The following is a 23,865-nucleotide window of genomic DNA, read 5'->3' as shown; positions in this document are numbered from 1 at the left end:
AGGACGACGTATTGAATCGCGACGCGATTTGTGTGTTCCATTGTCATTAAGAGGCTCTGAACCTTACAATTTACTGTAAGTTTTGCGTCGGATTCGAAAATCTAGCCTCACAGAAGAACGACCATCAGGTGCCCGTGGCAGCACTAGACCCTTGGAGACAAGTCGGCTGGAGGACGATGCATTGAATCGCGACGCAATTTGTGTGTTACATCGTCATTAACAGGCTCTGAACCTTACAATTAACTGTCAGTTTTGCGTCGGATTCGAAAATCTACTCACAGGAGATCGACCATAAGGTGCCCGAGGCAGCAATAGACCCTTGGAGACAGGTCGGCCGGAGGACGACGTAATGAATCGCGACGCGATTTGTGTGTTTCATTGTCATTAAGAGGCTCTGAACCTTACAATTTACTGTAAGTTTTGCGTCGGATTCGAAAATCTAGCCTCACAGAAGAACGACCATCAGGTGCCCGTGGCAGCACTAGACCCTTGGAGACAAGTCGGCTGGAAGACGATGTATTGAATCGCGACGCAATTTGTGTGTTCCATCGTCATTAACCGGCTCTGAACGTTACAATTAACTGCGTCGGATTCGAAAATCTAGACTCACAGGAGATCGACCATAAGGTGCCCGAGGCAGCACTAGACCCTTGGTGACAAGTCGGCTGGAGGACGATGTATTGAATCGCGACGCAATTTGTGTGTTCCATCGTTATTAACAGGCTCTGAACGTTGCAATAAACTGACAGTTTTGCGTCGGATTCGAAAAATTAGACTCACAGGAGAACGACCATAAGGTGACCGAGGCAGCAATAGACCCTTGGAGACAAGGCGGCTGGAGGACGATGTATTGAATCGCGACGCAATATCTGTGTTCCATAGTCATTAACAGGCTCTGAACGTTACAATAAACTGTCAGTTTTGCGTCGGATTCGAAAACCTAGACTCACAGGGGAAAGACCATAAGGTGTCCGAGGCAGCACTAGACCCTTGGAGACAAGTCGGCTGGAGGACGATGTATTGAATCGCGACGCAATTTGTGTGTTCCATCGTCATTAACCGGCTCTGAACGTTACAATTAACTGCGTCGGATTCGAAAATCTAGACTCACAGGAGAACGACGATAAGGTGCCCGAGGCAGCTATAGACCCTTGGAGACAAGTCGGCAGAAGGACGATGTATTCAATCGCGACGCAATTTGTGTGTTCCATTGTCATTAAGAGGCTCTGAACCTTACAATTAACTGTCAGTTTTGCGTCGGATTCGAAAATCTAGACTCAGAGAGGAACGACCATAAGGTGCCCGAGGCAGCACTACACGCTTGGAGACAAGTCGGCTGGAGGACGAAGTATTGAATCGCGACACGATTTGTGTGTTCCATCGTCATTAACAGGCTGTGAACGTTACAATCAACTGTCAGTTTTGCGTCGGATTCGAAAATCTAGACTCACAGGAGAACGACCATAAGGTGCCCGAGGCAGCAATAGACCCTTGGAGACAGGTCGGCCGGAGGACGATGTATTGAATCGCGACGCAATTTGTGTGTTCCATCGTCATTAACAGGCTCTGAACCTTACAATTAACTGTCAGTTTTGCGTCGGATTCGAAAATCTAGACTCACAGGAGATCGACCATAAGGTGCCCGAGGCAGCAATAGACCCTTGGAGACAGGTCTGCCGGAGGACGATGTATTGAAACGCGACGGGATTTGTGGGTTCCATCGTCATTAAGAGGCTCTGAACCTTACAATTAACTGTCAGTTTTGCGTCGGATTCGAAAATCTAGACTCACAGAGGAACGACCATAAGGTGCCCGAATCAGCAATAGACCCCTGGAGACAGGTCGGCTGTCGGACGATGTATTGAATCTCGACGCAATTTGTGTGTTCCATCGTCGTTAAGAGGCTCTGAACGTTACAATTAACTGTCAGTTATGCGTCGGATTCGAAAAACTAGACACACAGGAGAACGACCATAAGGTGACCGAGGCAGCAATAGACCCTTGGAGACAAGGCGGCTGGAGGACGATGTATTGAATCGCGACGCAATTTGTGTGTTCCATACTCATTAACAGCCTCTGAACGTTACAATAAGCAGTCAGTATTGCGTCGGATTCGAAAAACTAGACTCTCAGGAGAACGACCAGAAGGTGCCCTAGGCAGTATAGACCCTTGGAGGCAAGTCGGTGGAGGACGATGTATTGAATCGCGACGCAATTTGTGTGTTCCATCGTCATTAAGAGGCTCTGAACGTTACAATTCACTGTCAGTTTTGCGTCGGATTCGAAAATCTAGACTCACAGGAGAACGACCATAAGGTGCCCGAGGCAGCTATAGACCCCTGGAGACAAGTCGGCTGGAGGACGATGTATTGAATCGCGACGCAATTTGTGTGTTCCATCGTCATTTACAGGCATGGAGGACGATGTATTGAATCGGGACGCAATTTGTGTGTTCCATCGTCATTAAGAGGCTCTGAACGTTACAATTAACTGTCAGTTTTGCGTCGGATTCGAAAATCTAGACTCACAGGAGAACGAACATAAGGTGCCCGAGGCAGCACTAGACCCTTGGAAACTAGGCGGCTGGAGGACGATGTATCGTATCGCGACGCAATTTGTGTGTTCCATAGTCATTAACAGGCTCTGAACGTTACAAGTAACTGTCAGTTTTTTGTCGGATTCGAAAAACTAGACTCACAGGAGAACGACCATAAGGTGCCCGAGGCAGCAATAGACCCTTGGAGACAAGTCGGCTGGAGGACGATGTATTGAATCGCGACGCAATTTGTGTGTTCCATCGTCATTAACAGGCTCTGAACCTTACAATTAACTGTCAGTTTTGCGTCGGATTCGAAAATCTAGACTCACAGAAGAACGACCATAAGGTGTCCGAGGCAGCACTAGACCCTTGGAGACAGGTCGGCCGGAGGACGATGTATTGAATCGCGACGCAATTTGTGTGTTCCATTGTCATTAAGAGGCTCTGAAACTTACAATTAACTGTCAGTTTTGCGTCGGATTCGAAAATCTAGACTCACAGGAGAACGACCAGAAGGTGCCCGAGGCAGCAATAGACTCTTGAAGACAAGTCGGCTGGAGGACGATGTATTGAATCGCGACGCAATTTGTGTGTTCCATCGTCATTAACAGGCTCTGAACGTTACAATTAACTGTCAGTTTTGCGTCGGATTCGAAAATCTAGACTCACAGGAGAACGACCATAAGGTGCCCGAGGCAGCAATAGACCCTTGGAGACAAGTCGGCTGGAGGACGATGTATTGAATCGCGACGCAATTTGTGTGTTCCATCGTCAATAAGAGGCTCTGAACGTTACAATTAACTGTCAGTTTTGCGTCGGATTCGAAAAACTAGACTAACAGGAGATCGACCATAAGGTGCCCGAGGCAGCACTAGACCCTTGGAGACAAGTCGGCTGGAGGACGATGTATTGAATCGCGACGCAATTTGAGTGTTCCATCGTTATTAACAGGCTTTGAACGTTACAATTAACTGTCAGTTATGCGTCGTATTCGGAAAACTAGGCTCACAGGAGAACGACCATAAGGTGCCCGTGGCAGCAATAGACCCTTGGAGACAGGTCGGCCGGAGGACGATGCATTGAATCGCGACGCAATTTGTGTGTTACATCGTCATTAACAGGCTCTGAACCTTACAATTAACTGTCAGTTTTGCGTCGGATTCGAAAATCTAGACTCACAGGAGATCGACCATAAGGTGCCCGAGGCAGCACTAGACCCTTGGAGACAAGTCGGCTGGAGGACGATGTATTGAATCGCGACGCAATTTGTGTGTTCCATCGTCATTAACCGGCTCTGAACGTTACAATTAACTGCGTCGGATTCGAAAATCTAGACTCGCAGGAGATCGACCATAAGGTGCCCGAGGCAGACCTAGACCCTTGGAGACAAGTCGGCTGGAGGACGATGTATTGAATCGCGACGCAATTTGTGTGTTCCATCGTTATTAACAGGCTCTGAACGTTACAATTAACTGTCAGTTTTGCGTCGGATTCGAAAATCTAGACTCACAGGAGAACGACCATACGGTGTCCGAGGCAGCACTAGACCCTTGGAGACAAGTCGGCTGGAGGACGATGTATTGAATCGCGACGCAATTTGTGTGTTCCATCGTCATTAACAGGCTCTGAACGTTACAATTAACTGTCAGTTTTACGTCGGATTCGAAAATCTACTCACAGGAGATCGACCATAAGGTGCCCGAGGTAGCAATAGACCCTTGGAGACAGGTCGGCCGGAGGACGACGTATTGAATCGCGACGCGATTTGTGTGTTCCATTGTCATTAAGAGGCTCTGAACCTTACAATTTACAGTAAGTTTTGCGTCGGATTTGAAAATCTAGCCTCACAGAAGAACGACCATCAGGTGCCCGTGGCAGCACTAGACCCTTGGAGACAAGTCGGCTGGAGGACGATGTATTGAATCTCGACGCAATTTGTGTGTTCCATCGTCATTAACAGGCTCTGAACGTTACAATTAACTCTCAGTTTTGCGTCGGATTCAAAATTCAAGACTCACAGCAGAACGACCATATGGTGACCGAGGCAGCAATAGACCCTTGGAGACAAGGCGGCTGGAGGACAATGTATTGAATCGCGAAGCAATTTGTGTGTTCCATAGTCATTAACAGGCTCTGAACGTTACAATTAACTGTCAGTTTTGCGTCGCATTCGAAAATCTAGACTCACAGGAGATCGACCATAAGGTGCCCGAGGCAGCAATAGACCCTTGGAGACAGGTCGGCTGGAGGACGATGTATTGAATCGCGACGCAATTTGTGTGTTCCATCGTCATTAAGATGCTCTGAACCTTACAATTAACTGTCAGTTATGCGTCGGATTCAAAAACCTAGACTCAAGAACGACCATAAGGTGCCCGAGGCAACACTAGACCCTTGGAGACAAGTCGGCTGGAGGACGATGTATTGAATCGCGACGCAATTTGTATGTTCCGCCGCCATTAACAGGCTCTGAACGTTACAATTAACTGTCAGTTATGCGTCGTATTCGGAAAACTAAACGCACAGCAGAACGACCATTAGGTGCCCGAGGCAGCAATAGACCCTTGGGGTCAGGTCGGCTGTCGGACGAAGTATTGAATCTCGACGCAATTTGTGTGTTCCATCGTCATTAAGAGGCTCTGAACGTTACAATTAACTGTCAGTTATGCGTCGGATTCGAAAAACTAGACACAGGAGAACGACCTTAAGGTGACCGAGGCAGCAATAGACCCTTGGAGACAAGGCGGCTGGAGGACGATGTATTGAATCGCGACGCAATTTGTGTGTTCCATAGTCATTAACAGGCTCTGAACGTTACAATAAACAGTCAGTTTTGCGTCGGATTCGAAAAACTAGACTCACAGGAGAACGACCATAAGGTGCCCGAGGCAGCAATAGACCCTTGGAGACAAGTCCGCTGGAGGACGATGTATTGAATCACGACGCAATTTGTGTGTTCCATAGTCATTAAGAGGCTCTGAACGTTACAATTAACTGTCAGTTTTGCGTCGGATTCGAAAAACTAGACTCACAGGAGAACGACCATAAGGTGACCGAGGCAGCAATAGACCCTTGGAGACAGGGCGGCTGGAGGACGATGTACTGAATCGCGATGCAATTTGTGTGTTCCATGGTCATTAAGAGGCTCTGAACGTTACAATTAACTGTCAGTTTTGCGTCGGATTCGAAAAACTAGACTCACAGGAGAACGACGATAAGGTGCCCGAGGCAGCTATAGACCCTTGGAGACCACTCGGCTGGAGGACGATGTATTGAATCGCGACGCAATTTGTGTGTTCCATTGTCATTAAGAGGCTCTGAACCTTACAATTAACTGTCAGTTTTGCGTCGGATTCGAATATCTAGACTCAGAGAGGAACGACCATAATGTGCCCGAGGCAGCACTACACCCTTGGAGACAAGTCGGCTGGAGGACGATGTATTGAATCGCGACGCAATTTGTGTGTTCCATCGTCATTAACAGGCTCTGAACGTTACAATCAACTGTCAGTTTTGCGTCGGATTCGAAAATCTAGACTCACAGGAGAACGACCATAAGGTGTCCGGGGCAGCAATAGACCCTTGGAGACAGGTCGGCCGGAGGACGATGTATTGAATCGCGACGCAATTTGTGTGTTCCATCGTCATTAACAGGCTCTGAATCTTACAATTAACTGTCAGTTTTGCGTCGGATTCGAAAATCTAGACTCACAGGAGATCAACCATAAGGTGCCCGAGGCAGCAATAGACCCTTGGAGACAGGTCGGCCGGAGGACGATGTATTGAATCGCGACGCGATTTGTGTGTTCCATCGTCATTAACTGGCTCTGAACGTTACAATTAACTGTCAGTTATGCGTCGGATTCGAAAAACTAGACACACAGGAGAACGACCATAAGGTGACCGAGGCAGCAATAGACCCTTGGAGACAAGGCGGCTGGAGGACGATGTATTGAATCGCGACGCAATTTGTGTGTTCCATACTCATTAACAGCCTCTGAACGTTACAATAAGCTGTCAGTATTGCGTCGGATTCGAAAAACTAGACTCACAGGAGAACGACCAGAAGGTGCCCTAGGCAGTATAGACCCTTGGAGGCAAGTCGGCTGGAGGACGATGTATTGAATCGCGACGTAATTTGTGTGTTCCGTCGTCATTAAGAGGCTCTGAACGTTACAATTCACTGTCAGTTTTGCGTCGGATTCGAAAATCTAGACTCACAGGAGAACGACCATAAGGTGCCCGAGGCAGCTATAGACCCCTGGAGACAAGTCGGCTGGAGGACGATGTATTGAATCGCGACGCAATTTGTGTGTTCCATCGTCATTTACAGGCCTGGAGGACGATGTATTGAATCGGGACGCAATTTGTGTGTTCCATCGTCATTAAGAGGCTCTGAACGTTACAATTAACTGTCAGTTTTGCGTCGGATTCGAAAATCTAGACTCACAGGAGAACGACCATAAGGTGCCCGAGGCAGCACTAGACCCTTGGAGACAAGTCGGCTGGAGGACGATGTACTGAGTCGCGACGCAATTTGTGTGTTCCATCGTCATTAAGAGGCTCTGAACGTTACAATTAACTGTCAGTTTTGCGTCGTATTCGGAAAACTAGACTCACAGCAGAGCGACCATAAGGTGCCCGAGCCAGCAATAGACCTTTGGAGACAGGTCGGCTGTCGGACGATGTATTGATTCGTGACGCAATTTGTGTGTTCCATCGTCATTAAGAGGCTCTGAACGTTACAATTAACTGTCAGTTTTGCGTCGGATTCGAAAAACTAGACTCACAGGTGAACGACGATAAGGTGCCCGAGGCAGCAATAGACCCTTGGAAACTAGGCGGCTGGAGGACGATGTATCGTATCGCGACGCAATTTGTGTGTTCCATAGTCATTAACAGGCTCTGAACGTTACAAGTAACAGTCAGTTTTTTGTCGGATTCGAAAAACTAGACTCACAGGAGAACGACCATAAGGTGCCCGAGGCAGCAATAGACCCTTGGAGACAAGTCGGCTGGAGGACGATGTATTGAATCGCGACGCGATTTGTGTGTTCCATCGTCATTAACAGGCTCTGAACCTTACAATTAACTGTCAGTTTTGCGTCGGATTCGAAAATCTAGACTCACAGGAGAACGACCATAAGGTGTCCGAGGCAGCACTAGACCCTTGGAGACAGGTCGGCCGGAGGACGATGTATTGAAGCGCGACGCAATTTGTGTGTTCCATTGTCATTAAGAGGCTCTGAAACTTACAATTAACTGTCAGTTTTGCGTCGGATTCGAAAATCTAGACTCACAGGAGATCGACCATAAGGTGCCCGAGGCAGCAATAGACCCTTGTAGACAAGTCGGCCGGGGGACGATGTATTGAATCGCGACGCAATTTGTGTGTTCCATTGTCATTAAGAGGCTCTGAACCTTACAATTAACTGTCAGTTTTGCGTCGGATTCGAAAATCTAGACTCACAGAAGAACGACCATAAGGTGCCCGAGGCAGCACTAGCCCCTTGGTGACAAGTCGGCTGGAGGACGATGTATTGAATCGCGACGCGATTTGTGTGTTCCATCGTCAGTAACAGGCTCTGAACGTTTCAATTAACTGTCAGTTTTGCGTCGGATTCGAAAATCTAGACCCACAGGAGAACGACCATAAGGTGCCCGAGGCAGCAATAGACCCTTGGAGACAGGTCGGCCGGAGGACGATGCATTGAATCGCGACGCAATTTGTGTGTTACATCGTCATTAACAGGCTCTGAACCTTACAATTAACTGTCAGTTTTGCGTCGGATTCGAAAATCTAGACTCACAGGAGAACGACCATAAGGTGCCCGAGGCAGCAATAGACACTTGGAGACAAGTCGGCTAGAGGACGATGTATTGAATCGCAGCGCAATTTGTGTGTTCCGTCGTCATTAAGAGGCTCTCAATGTTACAATTAACTGTCAGTTTTGTGCCGGATTCGAAAAACTACACTATTAGGAGAACGACCAAGAGGTGCCCGGGGCAGCAATAGTACCTCGGCGACAAGTCGGCTGGAGGCCAGTGTACTGAATCGCGACGCAATTTGTGTGTTCCATCGTCATTATGAGGCTCTGAACGTTACAATTAGCTGTCTGTTATCCGTCGTATTCGGAAAACTAGACTCACAGCAGAGCGACCATAAGGTGCCCGAGGCAGCAATAGACCTTTGGAGACAGGTCGGCTGTCGGACGATGTATTGATTCGCGACGCAATTTGTGTGTTCCATCGTCATTAAGAGGCTCTGAACGTTACAATTCACTGTCAGTTTTGCGTCGGATTCGAAAATCTAGACCCACAGAAGAACGACCATAAGGTGCCCGAGGCAGCACTAGACCCTTGGAGACAAGTCGGCTGGAGGACGGTGTATTGAATCGCGACGCGATTTGTGTGTTCCATCGTCATTAACAGGCTCTGAACGTTACAATTAAGTGTCAGTTTTGCGTCGGATTCGAAAATCTAGACTCACAGGAGAACGATCATAAGGTGTCCGAGGCAGCACTAGACCCTTGGAGACAGGTCGGCCGGAGGAGGATGTATTGAATCGCGACGCAATTTGTGTGTTCCATTGTCATTAAGAGGCTCTGAAACTTACAATTAACTGTCAGTTTTGCGTCGGATTCGAAAATCTAGACTCACAGGAGATCGACCATAAGGTTCCCGAGGCAGCAATAGACCCTTGTAGACAAGTCGGCCGGAGGACGATGTATTGAATCGCGACGCAATTTGTGTGTTCCATTGTCATTAAGAGGCTCTGAACCTTACAATTAACTTTCAGTTTTGCGTCGGATTCGAAAATCTAGACTCACAGAAGAACGACCATAAGGTGCCCGAGGCAGCACTAGACCCTTGGTGACAAGTCGGCTGGAGGACGATGTATTGAATCGCGACGCGATTTGTGTGTTCCATCGTCATTAACAGGCTCTGAACGTTACAATTAGCTGTCAGTTATCCGTCGTATTCGGAAAACTAGACTCACAGCAGAGCGACCATAAGGTGCCCGAGGCAGCACTAGACCCTTGGAGACAAGTCGGCTGGAGGCCAGTGTACTGAATCGCGACGCAATTTGTGTGTTCCATCGTCATTATGAGGCTCTGAACGTTACAATTAGCTGTCAGTTATCCGTCGTATTCGGAAAACTAGACTCACAGCAGAGCGACAATAAGGTGCCCGAGGTAGCAATAGACCTTTGGAGACAGGTCGGCTGTCGGACGATGTATTGATTCGCGACGCAATTTGTGTGTTCCATCGTCATTAAGAGGCTCTGAACGTTACAATTCACTGTCAGTTTTGCGTCGGATTCGAAAATCTAGACTCACAGGAGAACGACCATAAGGTGCCCGAGGCAGCAATAGACTCTTGGAGACAAGTCGGCTGGAGGACGATGTATTGAATCGCGACGCAATTTGTGTGTTCCATCGTCATTAAGAGGCTCTGAACCTTTCAATTAACTGTCAGTTTTTCGTCAGATTCAAAAATCTAGATTCACAGCAGAACGACCATAAGGTGACCGAGGCAGCAATAGACCCTAGGAGACAAGGCGGCTGGAGGACGATGTATTGAATCGCGACGCAATTTGTGTGTTCCATAGTCATTAACAGGCTCTGAACGTTACAATTAACTGTCAGTTTTGCGTCGGATTCGAAAAACTAGACTCACAGCATACCGACCATAAGGTGCCCGAGGCAGCAATAGACACTTGGAGACAAGTCGGCTGGAGGACGATGTATTGAATCGCAGCGCAATTTGTGTGTTCCATCGTCATTAAGAGGCTCTGAACGTTACAATGAACTGTCAGTTTTGCGTCGGATTCGAAAATCTAGACTCACAGGAGAACGACCATAAGGTGCCCGAGGCAGCACTAGACCCTTGGAGACAAGTCGGCTGGAGGACGAAGTACTGAATCGCGACGCAATTTGTGTGTTCCATCGTCATTAAGAGGCTCTGAACGTTACAATTAGCTGTCAGATTTGCGTCGTATTCGGAAAACTAGACTCACAGCAGAGCGACCATAAGGTGCCCGAGCCAGCAATAGACCTTTGGAGACAGGTCGGCTGTCGGACGATGTATTGATTCGCGACGCAATTTGTGTGTTCCATCGTCATTAAGAGGCTGTGAACATTACAATTAACTGTGAGTTTTGCGTCGGATTCGAAAAACTAGACTCACAGGTGAACGACCATAAGGTGCCCGAGGCAGCAATAGACCCTTGGAAACTTATCGGCTGGAGGACGATGTATCGTATCGCGACGCAATTTGTGTGTTCCATAGTCATTAACAGGCTCTGAACGTTACAATTAACTGTCAGTTTTGCGTCGGATTCGAAAATCTAGACTCACAGGAGAACGACCATAAGGTGTCCGAGGCAGCACTAGACCCTTGGAGACAGGTCGGCCGGAGGACGATGTATTGAATCGCGACGCAATTTGTGTGTTCCATTGTCATTAAGAGGCTCTGAAACTTACAACTAACTGTCAGTTTTGCGTCGGATTCTTAAATCTTGACTCACAGGAGAACGACCATAAGGTGTCCGAGGCAGCACTAGACCCTTGGAGACAAGTCGGCTGGAGGACGATGTATTGAATCGCGACGCAATTTGTGTGTTACATCGTCATTAACAGACTCTGAACGTTACAATTAACTGTCAGTTTTGCGTCGGATTCGAAAATCTAGACTCACAGGAGATCGACCATAAGGTGCCCGAGGCAGCAATGGACCCTGGGGGACAGGTCGGCCGGAGGACGATGTAATGAATCGCGACGCAATTTGCGTGTTCCATTGTCATTAAGAGGCTCTGACCCTTACGATTAACTGTCAGTTTTGGGTCGGTTTCGAAAATCTAGACTCACAGGAGATCGACCATAAGGTGCCCGAGGCAGCACTAGACCCTTGGAGACAAGTCGGCTGGAGGACGATGTATTGAATCGCGACGCGATTTGTGTGTTCCATCGTCATTAACAGGCTCTGAACGTTACAAGTAACTGTCAGTTTTGCGTCGGATTCGAAAATCTAGACTCACAGGAGATCGACCATAAGGTGCCCGAGGCAGCAATAAACCCTTGGAGACAGGTCGGCCGGAGGACGATGTATTGAATCGCGACGCAATTTGTGTGTTCCATTGTCATTAAGGGGCTCTGAACCTTACGATTAACTGTCAGTTTTGCGTCGGATTCGAAAATCTAGACTCACAGGAGAACGACCATAAGGTGCCCGAGGCAGCACTAGACCCTTGGAGACAAGTCGGCTGGAGGACGATGTATTGAATCGCGACGCGATTTGTGTGTTCCATTGTCATTAAGAGGCTCTGAACGTAACATTTAACTGTCAGTTTTGCGACGGATTCGAAAATCTAGACCTACAGGAGATCGACCATAAGGAGCCCGAGGCAGCACTAGACCCTTGGAGGCAAGTCGGCTGGAGGACGATGTATTGAATCGCGACGCGATTTGTGTGTTCCATCGTCATTAACAGGCTCTGAACGTTACAATTAACTGTCAGTTTTGCGTCGGACTCGAAAATCTAGACTCACAGGAGAACGACCATAAGGTGTCCGAGGCAGCACTAGACCCTTGGAGACAGGTCGGTTGTCGGACGATGTATTGATTCGCGACGCAATTTGTGTGTTCCATCGTCATTAAGAGGCTCTGAATGTTACAATTCACTGTCAGTTTTGCGTCGGATTCGAAAATCTAGACTCACAGGAGAACGACCATAAGGTGCCCGAGGCAGCAATAGACTCTTGGAGACAAGTCGGCTGGAGGACGATGTATTGAATCGCGACGCAATTTGTGTGTTCCATCGTCATTAACAGGCTCTGAACGTTACAATTAACTGTCAGTTTTGCGTCGGATTCAAAAATCTAGACTCACAGGAGAACGACCATAAGGTGCCCGAGGCAGCAATAGACCCTTGGAGACAAGTCGGCTGGAGGACGATGTATTGAATCGCGACGCAATTTGTGTGTTCCATCGTCATTAAGAGGCTCTGAACATTACAATTAACTGTCAGTTTTGCGTCGGATTCGAAAAACTAGACACACAGGAGATCGACCATAAGGTGCCCGAGGCAGCACTAGACCCTTGGAGACAAGTCGGCTGGAGGACGATGTATTGAATCGCGACGCAATTTGTATGTTCCGTCGCCATTAACAGGCTCTGAACGTTACAATTAACTGTCAGTTATGCGTCGTATTCGGAAAACTAAACGCACAGCAGAAAGACCATTAGGTGCCCGAGGCAGCAATAGACCCTTGGGGTCAGGTCATCTGTCGGACGAAGTATTGAATCTCGACGCAATTTGTGTGTTCCATCGTCATCAAGAGGCTCTGAACGTTACAATTAACTGTCAGTTATGCGTCGGATTCGAAAAACTAGACACAGGAGAACGACCATAAGGTGACCGAGGCAGCAATAGACCCTTGGAGACAAGTCGGCTGGAGGACGATGTATTGAATCACGACGCAATTTGTGTGTTCCATAGTCATTAACAGACTCTGAACGTTACAATTAACTGTCAGTTTTGCGTCGGATTCGAAAAACTAGACTCACAGGAGAACGACCATAAGGTGCGCGAGGCAGCAATAGACCCTTGGGGACAAGTCGGCTGGAGGACGATGTATAGAATCGCGACGCAATTTGTGTGTTCCATCGTCATTAACAGGCTCTGAACGTTACAATTAACTGTCAGTTATGCGTCGTATTCGGAAAAGTAGACTCACAGCAGAACGACCATAAGGTGCCCGAGGCAGCAATAGACCTTTGGAGACAGGTCGGCTGTTGGACGATGTATTGAATCTCGACGCAATTTGTGTGTTCCATCGTCATTAAGAGGCTCTGAACGTTACAATTAATTGTCAGTTTTGCGTCGGATTCGAAAAACTAGACTCACAGGAGAACGACGATCAGGTGCCCGAGGCAGCTATAGACCCTTGGAGACAAGTCGGCAGAAGGACGATGTATTGAATCGCGACGCAATTTGTGTGTTCCATAGTCATTAACAGGCTCTGAACGTTACTATTAACTGTCAGTTTTGCGTCGGATTCGAAAAACTAGACTCACAGGAGAACGACGATAAGGTGCCCGAGGCAGCTATAGACCCTTGGAGACCACTCGGCTGCAGGACGATGTATTGAATCGCGACGCAATTAACTGTCAGTTTTGCGTCGGATTCGAAAATCTAGACTCAGAGAGGAACGACCATAAGGTGCCCGAGGCAGCACTACACCCTTGGAGACAAGTCGGCTGGAGGACGATGTATTGAATCGCGACGCGATTTGTGTGTTCCATCGTCATTAACAGGCTCTGAACGTTACAATTAACTGTCAGTTTTACGTCGGATTCGAAAATCTACTCACAGGAGATCGACCATAAGGTGCCCGAGGCAGCAATAGACCCTTGGAGACAGGTCGGCCGGAGGACGACGTATTGAATCGCGACGCGATTTGTGTGTTCCATTGTCATTAAGAGGCTCTGAACCTTACAATTTACTGTAAGTTTTGCGTCGGATTCGAAAATCTAGCCTCACAGAAGAACGACCATCAGGTGCCCGTGGCAGCACTACACCCTTGGAGACAAGTCGGCTGGAGGACGATGTATTGAATCGCGACGCAATTTGTGTGTTCCATCGTCATTAACAGGCTCTGAACGTTACAATTAACTCTCAGTTTTGCGTCGGATTCAAAATTCAAGACTCTCAGCAGAACGACCATAAGGTGACCGAGGCAGCAATAGACCCTTGGAGACAGGTCGGCCGGAGGACGACGTATTGAATCGCGACGCGATTTGTGTGTTCCATTGTCATTAAGAGGCTCTGAACCTTACAATTTACTGTAAGTTTTGCCTCGGATTCGAAAATCTAGACTCACAGGAGAACGACCATAAGGTGACCGAGGCAGCAATAGACCCTTGGAGACAAGGCGGCTGGAGGACGATGTATTGAATCGCGACGCAATTTGTGTGTTCCATAGTCATTAACAGGCTCTGAACGTTACAATTAACTGTCAGTTTTGCGTCGGATTCGAAAAACTAGACTCACAGCAGAGCAACCATAAGGTGCCCGAGGCAGCAGTAGACCTTTGGAGACAGGTCGGCTGTCGGACGATGTATTGATTCGCGACGCAATTTGTGTGTTCCATCGTCATTAAGAGGCTCTGAACGTTACAATTAACTGTCAGTTTTGCGTCGGATTCGAAAAACTAGACTCACAGGAGAACGACCATAAGGTGCCCGAGGCAGCAATAGACCCTTGGAGACAGGTCGGCTGGAGGACGATGTATTGAATCGCGACGCAATTTGTGTGTTCCATCGTCATTAAGATGCTCTGAACCTTACAATTAACTGTCAGTTATGCGTCGGATTCAAAAACCTAGACTCACAGAAGAACGACCATAAGGTGCCCGAGGCAACACTAGACCCTTGGAGACAAGTCGGCTGGAGGACGATGTATTGAATCGCGACGCAATTTGTATGTTCCGTCGCCATTAACAGGCTCTGAACGTTACAATTAACTGTCAGTTATGCGTCGTATTCGGAAAACTAAACGCACAGCAGAACGACCATTAGGTGCCCGAGGCAGCAATAGACCCTTGGGGTCAGGTCGGCTGTCGGACGAAGTATTGAATCTCGACGCAATTTGTGTGTTCCATCGTCATTAAGAAGCTCTGAACGTTACAATTAACTGTCAGTTATGCGTCGGATTCGAAAAACTAGACACAGGAGAACGACCATAAGGTGACCGAGGCAGCAATAGACCCTTGGAGACAAGGCGGCTGGAGGACGATGTATTGAATCGCGACGCAATTTGTGTGTTCCATAGTCATTAACAGGCTCTGAACGTTACAATAAACTGTCAGTTTTGCGTCGGATTCGAAAAACTAGACTCACAGGAGAACGACCATAAGGTGCCCGAGGCAGCAATAGACCCTTGGAGACAAGTCGGCTGGAGGACGATGTATTGAATCACGACGCAATTTGTGTGTTCCATAGTCATTAAGAGGCTCTGAACGTTACAATTAACTGTCAGTTTTGCGTCGGATTCGAAAAACTAGACTCACAGGAGAACGACCATAAGGTGCCCGAGGCAGCAATAGACCCTTGGGGACAAGTCGGCTGGAGGACGATGTATAGAATCGCGACGCAATTTGTGTGCTCCATCGTCATTAACAGGCTCTGAACGTTACAATTAACTGTCAGTTATGCGTCGTATTCGGAAAAGTAGACTCACAGCAGAACGACCATAAGGTGCCCGAGGCAGCAATAGACCTTTGGAGACAGGTCGGCTGTCGGACGATGTATTGAATCTCGACGCAATTTGTGTGTTCCATCGTCATTAAGAGGCTCTGAACGTTACAATTAATTGTCAGTTTTGCGTCGGATTCGAAAAACTAGACTCACAGGAGAACGACGATCAGGTGCCCGAGGCAGCTATAGACCCTTGGAGACAAGTCGGCAGAAGGACGATGTATTGAATCGCGACGCAATTTGTGTGTTCCATCGTCATTAACAGGCTCTGAACGTTACTATTAACTGTCAGTTTTGCGTCGGATTCGAAAAACTAGACTCACAGGAGAACGACGATAAGGTGCCCGAGGCAGCTATAGACCCTTGGAGACCACTCGGCTGGAGGACGATGTATTGAATCGCGACGCAATTAACTGTCAGTTTTGCGTCGGATTCGAAAATCTAGACTCAGAGAGGAACGACCATAAGGTGCCCGAGGCAGCACTACACCCTTGGAGACAAGTCGGCTGGAGGACGATGTATTGAATCGCGACGCGATTTGTGTGTTCCATCGTCATTAACAGGCTCTGAACGTTACAATCAACTGTCAGTTTTGCGTCGGATTCGAAAATCTAGACTCACAGGAGAACGACCATAAGGTGCCCGAGGCAGCAATAGACCCTTGGAGACAGGTCGGCCGGAGGACGATGTATTGAATCGCGACGCGATTTGTGTGTTCCATCGTCATTAACTGGCTCTGAACGTTACAATTAACTGTCAGTTTTGCGTCGGATTCGAAAATCTAGACTCACAGGAGATCGACCATAAGGTGCCCGAGGCAGCAATAGACCCTTGGAGACAGGTCTGCCGGAGGACGATGTATTGAATCGCGACGGGATTTGTGGGTTCCATCGTCATTAAGATGCTCTGAACCTTACAATTAACTGTCAGTTTTGCGTCGGATTCGAAAATCTAGACTCACAGAGGAACGACCATAAGGTGCCCGAGGCAGCACTAGACCCTTGGAGACAAGTCGGCTGGAGGACGATGTATTGAATCGCGACGCGATTTGTGTGTTCCATCGTCATTAACAGGCTCTGAACGTTACAATCAACTGCCAGTTTTGCGGTGGATTCGAAAATCCAGACTCACAGGTGAACGACCATAAGGTGCCCGAGGCAGCAATAGACCCTTGGAGACAGGTCGGCCGGAGGACGATGTATTGAATCGCGACGCAATTTGTGTGTTCCATCGTCATTTACAGGCACTGAACCTTGCAATTAACTGTCAGTTTTGCGTCGGATTCGAAAATCTAGACTCACAGGAGATCAACCATAAGGTGCCCGAGGCAGCAATAGACCCTTGGAGACAGGTCGGCCGGAGGACGATGTATTGAATCGCGACGCGATTTGTGTGTTCCATCGTCATTAACAGGCTCAGAACGTTACAATTAACTGTAAGTTTTGCGTCGGATTCGAAAATCTAGACTCACAGGTGAACGACCATAAGGTGTCCGAGGCAGCACTAGACCCTTGGAGACAAGTCGGCTGGAGGACGATGTATTGAATCGCGACGCAATTTGTGTGTTCCATCGTCATTAAGAGGCTCTGAACGTAACAATTAACTGCGTCGGATTCGAAAATCTAGACTCACAGGAGATCGACCATAAGGTGCCCGAGGCAGCAATAGACCCTTGGAGACAGGTCGGCCGGAGGACGATGTAATGAATCGCAACGCGATTTGTGTGTTCCATCGTCATTAACAGGCTCTGAACGTTACAATTAACTGTCAGTTTTGCGTCGGATTCGAAAATCTAGACTCACAGGAGATCGACCATAAAGTGCCCGAGGCAGCACTAGACCCTTGGAGACAAGTCGGCTGGAGGACGATGTATTGAATCGCGACGCAATTAGTGTGTCCCATCGTCATTAACAGGCTCTGAACGTTACAATTAACTGTCAGTTTTGCGTCGGACTCGAAAATCTAGACTCACAGGAGAACGACCATAAGGTGTCCGAGGCAGCACTAGACCCTTGGAGACAGGTCGGTTGTCGGACGATGTATTGATTCGCGACGCAATTTGTGTGTTCCATCGTCATTAAGAGGCTCTGAATGTTACAATTCACTGTCAGTTTTGCGTCGGATTCGAAAATCTAGACTCACAGGAGAACGACCATAAGGTGCCCGAGGCAGCAATAGACTCTTGGAGACAAGTCGGCTGGAGGACGATGTATTGAATCGCGACGCAATTTGTGTGTTCCATCGTCATTAACAGGCTCTGAACGTTACAATTAACTGTCAGTTTTGCGTCGGATTCGAAAATCTAGACTCACAGGTGAACGACCATAAGGTGTCCGAGGCAGCACTAGACCCTTGGAGACAAGTCGGCTGGTGGACGACGTATTGAATCGCGACGCAATTTGTGTGTTCCATCGTCATTAACAGGCTCTGAACGTTACAATTAACTGTCAGTTTTGCGTCGGATTCGAAAATCTAGACTCACAGGAGATCGACCATAAGGTGCCCGAGGCAGCAATAGACCCTTGGAGACAGGTCGGCCGGAGGACGATGTAATGAATCGCGACGCGATTTGTGTGTTCCATCGTCATTAACAGGCTCTGAACGTTACAATTAACTGTCAGTTTTGCGTCGGATTCGAAAATCTAGACTCACAGGAGATCGACCATAAAGTGCCCGAGGCAGCACTAGACCCTTGGAGACAAGTCGGCTGGAGGACGATGTATTGAATCGCGACGCAATTAGTGTGTCCCATCGTCATTAACAGGCTCTGAACGTTACAATTAACTGTCAGTTTTGCGTCGGATTCGAAAATCTAGACTCACAGGAGATCGACCATAAGGTGCCCGAGGCAGCAATAGACCCTTGGAGACAGGTCGGCCGGAGGACGATGTATTGAATCGCGACACAATTTGTGTGTTCCATCGTCATTAACAGGCTCTGAACGTTACAATTAACTGTCAGTTTTGCGTCGGATTCGAAAATATAGACTCACAGGAGATCGACCATAAGGTGCCCGAGGCAGCAATATACCCTTGGAGACAGGTCGGCCGGAGGACGATGTATTGAATCGCGACGCAATTTGTGTGTTCCATTGTCATTAAGAGGCTCTGAACCATACGATTAACTGTCAGTTTTGCGTCGGATTCGAAAATCTAGACTCACAGGAGAACGACCATAAGGTGCCCGAGGCAGCACTAGTACCCTGGAGACAAGTCGGCTGGAGGGCGATGTATTGAATCGCGACGCGATTTGTGTGTTCCATCGTCATTAACAGGCTCTGAACGTTACAATTAACTGTCAGTTTTGCGTCGGATTCGAAAATCTAGACTCACAGGAGATCGACCATAAGGTGCCCGAGGCAGCAATAGACCCTTGGAGACAGGTCGGCCGGAGGACGATGTATTGAATCGCGACGCGATTTGTGTGTTCCATCGTCATTAACAGGCTCTGAACCTTACAATTAACTGTCAGTTTTGCGTCGGATTCGAAAATCTAGACTCACAGGAGATCAACCATAAGGTGCCCGAGGCAGCAATAGACCCTTGGAGACAGGTCGGCCGGAGGACGATGTATTGAATCGCGACGCGATTTGTGTGTTCCATCGTCATTAACTGGCTCTGAACGTTACAATTAACTGTCAGTTTTGCGTCGGATTCGAAAATCTAGACTCACAGGAGATCGACCATAAGGTGCCCGAGGCAGCAATAGACCCTTGGAGACAGGTCGGCCGGAGGACGACGTATTGAATCGCGACGCGATTTGTGTGTTCCATTGTCATTAAGAGGCTCTGAACCTTACAATTTACTGTAAGTTTTGCGTCGGATTCCAAAATCTAGCCTCACAGAAGAACGACCATCAGGTGCCCGTGGCAGCACTACACCCTTGGAGACAAGTCGGCTGGAGGACGATGTATTGAATCGCGACGCAATTTGTGTGTTCCATCGTCAATAACAGGCTCTGAACGTTACAATTAACTCTCAGTTTTGCGTCGGATTCAAAATTCAAGACTCACAGCAGAACGACCATAAGGTGACCGAGGCAGCAATAGACCCTTGGAGACAAGGCGGCTGGAGGACGATGTATTGAATCGCGACGCAATTTGTGTGTTCCATAGTCATTAACAGGCTCTGAACGTTACAATTAACTGTCAGTTTTGCGTCGGATTCGAAAAACTAGACTCACAGCAGAGCAACCATAAGGTGCCCGAGGCAGCAATAGACCTTTGGAGACAGGTCGGCTGTCGGACGATGTATTGATTCGCGACGCAATTTGTGTGTTCCATCGTCATTAAGATGCTCTGAACTCTTACAATTAACTGTCAGTTATGCGTCGGATTCAAAAACCTAGACTCACAGAAGAACGACCATAAGGTGCCCGAGGCAACACTAGACCCTTGGAGACAAGTCGGCTGGAGGACGATGTATAGAATCGCGACGCAATTTGTGTGTTCCATCGTCATTAAGAGGCTCTGAACGTTACAATTAACTGTCAGTTATGCGTCGTATTCGGAAAAGTAGACTCACAGCAGAACGACCATAAGGTGCCCGAGGCAGCAATAGACCTTTGGAGACAGGTCGGCTGTCGGACGATGTATTGAATCTCGACGCAATTTGTGTGTTCCATCGTCATTAAGAGGCTCTGAACGTTACAATTAATTGTCAGTTTTGCGTCGGATTCGAAAAACTAGACTCACAGGAGAACGACGATCAGGTGCCCGAGGCAGCTATAGACCCTTGGAGACAAGTCGGCAGAAGGACGATGTATTGAATCGCGACGCAATTTGTGTGTTCCATCGTCATTAACAGGCTCTGAACGTTACTATTAACTGTCAGTTTTGCGTCGGATTCGAAAAACTAGACTCACAGGAGAACGACGATAATGTGCCCGAGGCAGCTATAGACCCTTGGAGACCACTCGGCTGGAGGACGAAGTATTGAATCGCGACGCAATTAACTGTCAGTTTTGCGTCGGATTCGAAAATCTAGACTCAGAGAGGAACGACCATAAGGTGCCCGAGGCAGCACTACACCCTTGGAGACAAGTCGGCTGGAGGACGATGTATTGAATCGCGACGCGATTTGTGTGTTCCATCGTCATTAACAGGCTCTGACCGTTACAATCAACTGTCAGTTTTGCGTCGGATTCGAAAATCTAGACTCACAGGAGAACGACCAAAACGTGCCCGAGGCAGCAATAGACCCTTGGAGACAGGTCGGCCGGAGGACGATGTATTGAATCGCGACGCAATTTGTGTGTTCCATCGTCATTAACAGGCTCTGAGCCTCACAATTAACTGTCAGTTTTGCGTCGGATTCGAAAATCTAGACTCACAGGAGATCAACCATAAGGTGCCCGAGGCAGCAATAGACCCTTGGAGACAGGTCGGCCGGAGGACGATGTATTGAATCGCGACGCGATTTGTGTGTTCCATCGTCATTAACTGGCTCTGAACGTTACAATTAACTGTCAGTTTTGCGTCGGATTCGAAAATATAGACTCACAGGAGATCGACCATAAGGTGCCCGAGGCAGCAATAGACCCTTGGAGACAGGTCTGCCGGAGGACGATGTATTGAATCGCGACGGGATTTGTGGGTTCCATCGTCATTAAGATGCTCTGAACCTTACAATTAACTGTCAGTTTTGCGTCGGATTCGAAAATCTAGACTCACAGAGGAACGACCATAAGGTGCCCGAGGCCGCACTAGACCCTTGGAGACAAGTCGGCTGGAGGACGATGTATTGAATCGCGACGCGATTTGTGTGTTCCATCGTCATTAACAGGCTCTGAACGTTACAATCAACTGCCAGTTTTGCGTCGGATTCGAAAATCTAGACTCACAGGTGAACGACCATAAGGTGCCCGAGGCAGCAATAGACCCTTGGAGACAGGTCGGCCGGAGGACGATGTATTGAATCGCGACGCAATTTGTGTGTTCCATCGTCATTAACAGGCACTGAACCTTGCAATTAACTGTCAGTTTTGCGTCGGATTCGAAAATCTAGACTCACAGGAGATCAACCATAAGGTGCCCGAGGCAGCAATAGACCCTTGGAGACTGGTCGGCCGGAGGACGATGTATTGAATCGCGACGCGATTTGTGTGTTCCATCGTCATTAACAGGCTCTGAACGTTACAATTAACTGTAAGTTTTGCGTCGGATTCGAAAATCTAGACTCACAGGTGAACGACCATAAGGTGTCCGAGGCAGCACTAGACCCTTGGAGACAAGTCGGCTGGAGGACGATGTATTGAATCGCGACGCAATTTGTGTGTTCCATCGTCATTAAGAGGCTCTGAACGTTACAATTAACTGCGTCGGATTCGAAAATCTAGACTCACAGGAGATCGACCATAAGGTGCCCGAGGCAGCAATAGACCCTTGGAGACAGGTCGGCCGGAGGACGACGTATTGAATCGCGACGCGATTTGTGTGTTCCATTGTCATTAAGAGGCTCTGAACCTTACAATTTACTGTAAGTTTTGCGTCGGATTCCAAAATCTAGCCTCACAGAAGAACGACCATCAGGTGCCCGTGGCAGCACTACACCCTTGGAGACAAGTCGGCTGGAGGACGATGTATTGAATCGCGACGCAATTTGTGTGTTCCATCGTCAATAACAGGCTCTGAACGTTACAATTAACTCTCAGTTTTGCGTCGGATTCAAAATTCAAGACTCACAGCAGAACGACCATAAGGTGACCGAGGCAGCAATAGACCCTTGGAGACAAGGCGGCTGGAGGACGATGTATTGAATCGCGACGCAATTTGTGTGTTCCATAGTCATTAACAGGCTCTGAACGTTACAATTAACTGTCAGTTTTGCGTCGGATTCGAAAAACTAGACTCACAGCAGAGCAACCATAAGGTGCCCGAGGCAGCAATAGACCTTTGGAGACAGGTCGGCTGTCGGACGATGTATTGATTCGCGACGCAATTTGTGTGTTCCATCGTCATTAAGATGCTCTGAACTCTTACAATTAACTGTCAGTTATGCGTCGGATTCAAAAACCTAGACTCACAGAAGAACGACCATAAGGTGCCCGAGGCAACACTAGACCCTTGGAGACAAGTCGGCTGGAGGACGATGTATAGAATCGCGACGCAATTTGTGTGTTCCATCGTCATTAAGAGGCTCTGAACGTTACAATTAACTGTCAGTTATGCGTCGTATTCGGAAAAGTAGACTCACAGCAGAACGACCATAAGGTGCCCGAGGCAGCAATAGACCTTTGGAGACAGGTCGGCTGTCGGACGATGTATTGAATCTCGACGCAATTTGTGTGTTCCATCGTCATTAAGAGGCTCTGAACGTTACAATTAATTGTCAGTTTTGCGTCGGATTCGAAAAACTAGACTCACAGGAGAACGACGATCAGGTGCCCGAGGCAGCTATAGACCCTTGGAGACAAGTCGGCAGAAGGACGATGTATTGAATCGCGACGCAATTTGTGTGTTCCATCGTCATTAACAGGCTCTGAACGTTACTATTAACTGTCAGTTTTGCGTCGGATTCGAAAAACTAGACTCACAGGAGAACGACGATAATGTGCCCGAGGCAGCTATAGACCCTTGGAGACCACTCGGCTGGAGGACGAAGTATTGAATCGCGACGCAATTAACTGTCAGTTTTGCGTCGGATTCGAAAATCTAGACTCAGAGAGGAACGACCATAAGGTGCCCGAGGCAGCACTACACCCTTGGAGACAAGTCGGCTGGAGGACGATGTATTGAATCGCGACGCGATTTGTGTGTTCCATCGTCATTAACAGGCTCTGACCGTTACAATCAACTGTCAGTTTTGCGTCGGATTCGAAAATCTAGACTCACAGGAGAACGACCATAACGTGCCCGAGGCAGCAATAGACCCTTGGAGACAGGTCGGCCGGAGGACGATGTATTGAATCGCGACGCAATTTGTGTGTTCCATCGTCATTAACAGGCTCTGAGCCTCACAATTAACTGTCAGTTTTGCGTCGGATTCGAAAATCTAGACTCACAGGAGATCAACCATAAGGTGCCCGAGGCAGCAATAGACCCTTGGAGACAGGTCGGCCGGAGGACGA

Source organism: Schistocerca nitens, unplaced genomic scaffold, assembly GCF_023898315.1.
Source record: "Schistocerca nitens isolate TAMUIC-IGC-003100 unplaced genomic scaffold, iqSchNite1.1 HiC_scaffold_363, whole genome shotgun sequence".
Lineage (NCBI taxonomy): Eukaryota > Metazoa > Arthropoda > Insecta > Orthoptera > Acrididae > Schistocerca > Schistocerca nitens.
Note: the sequence above shows the minus strand (reverse complement) of the source record.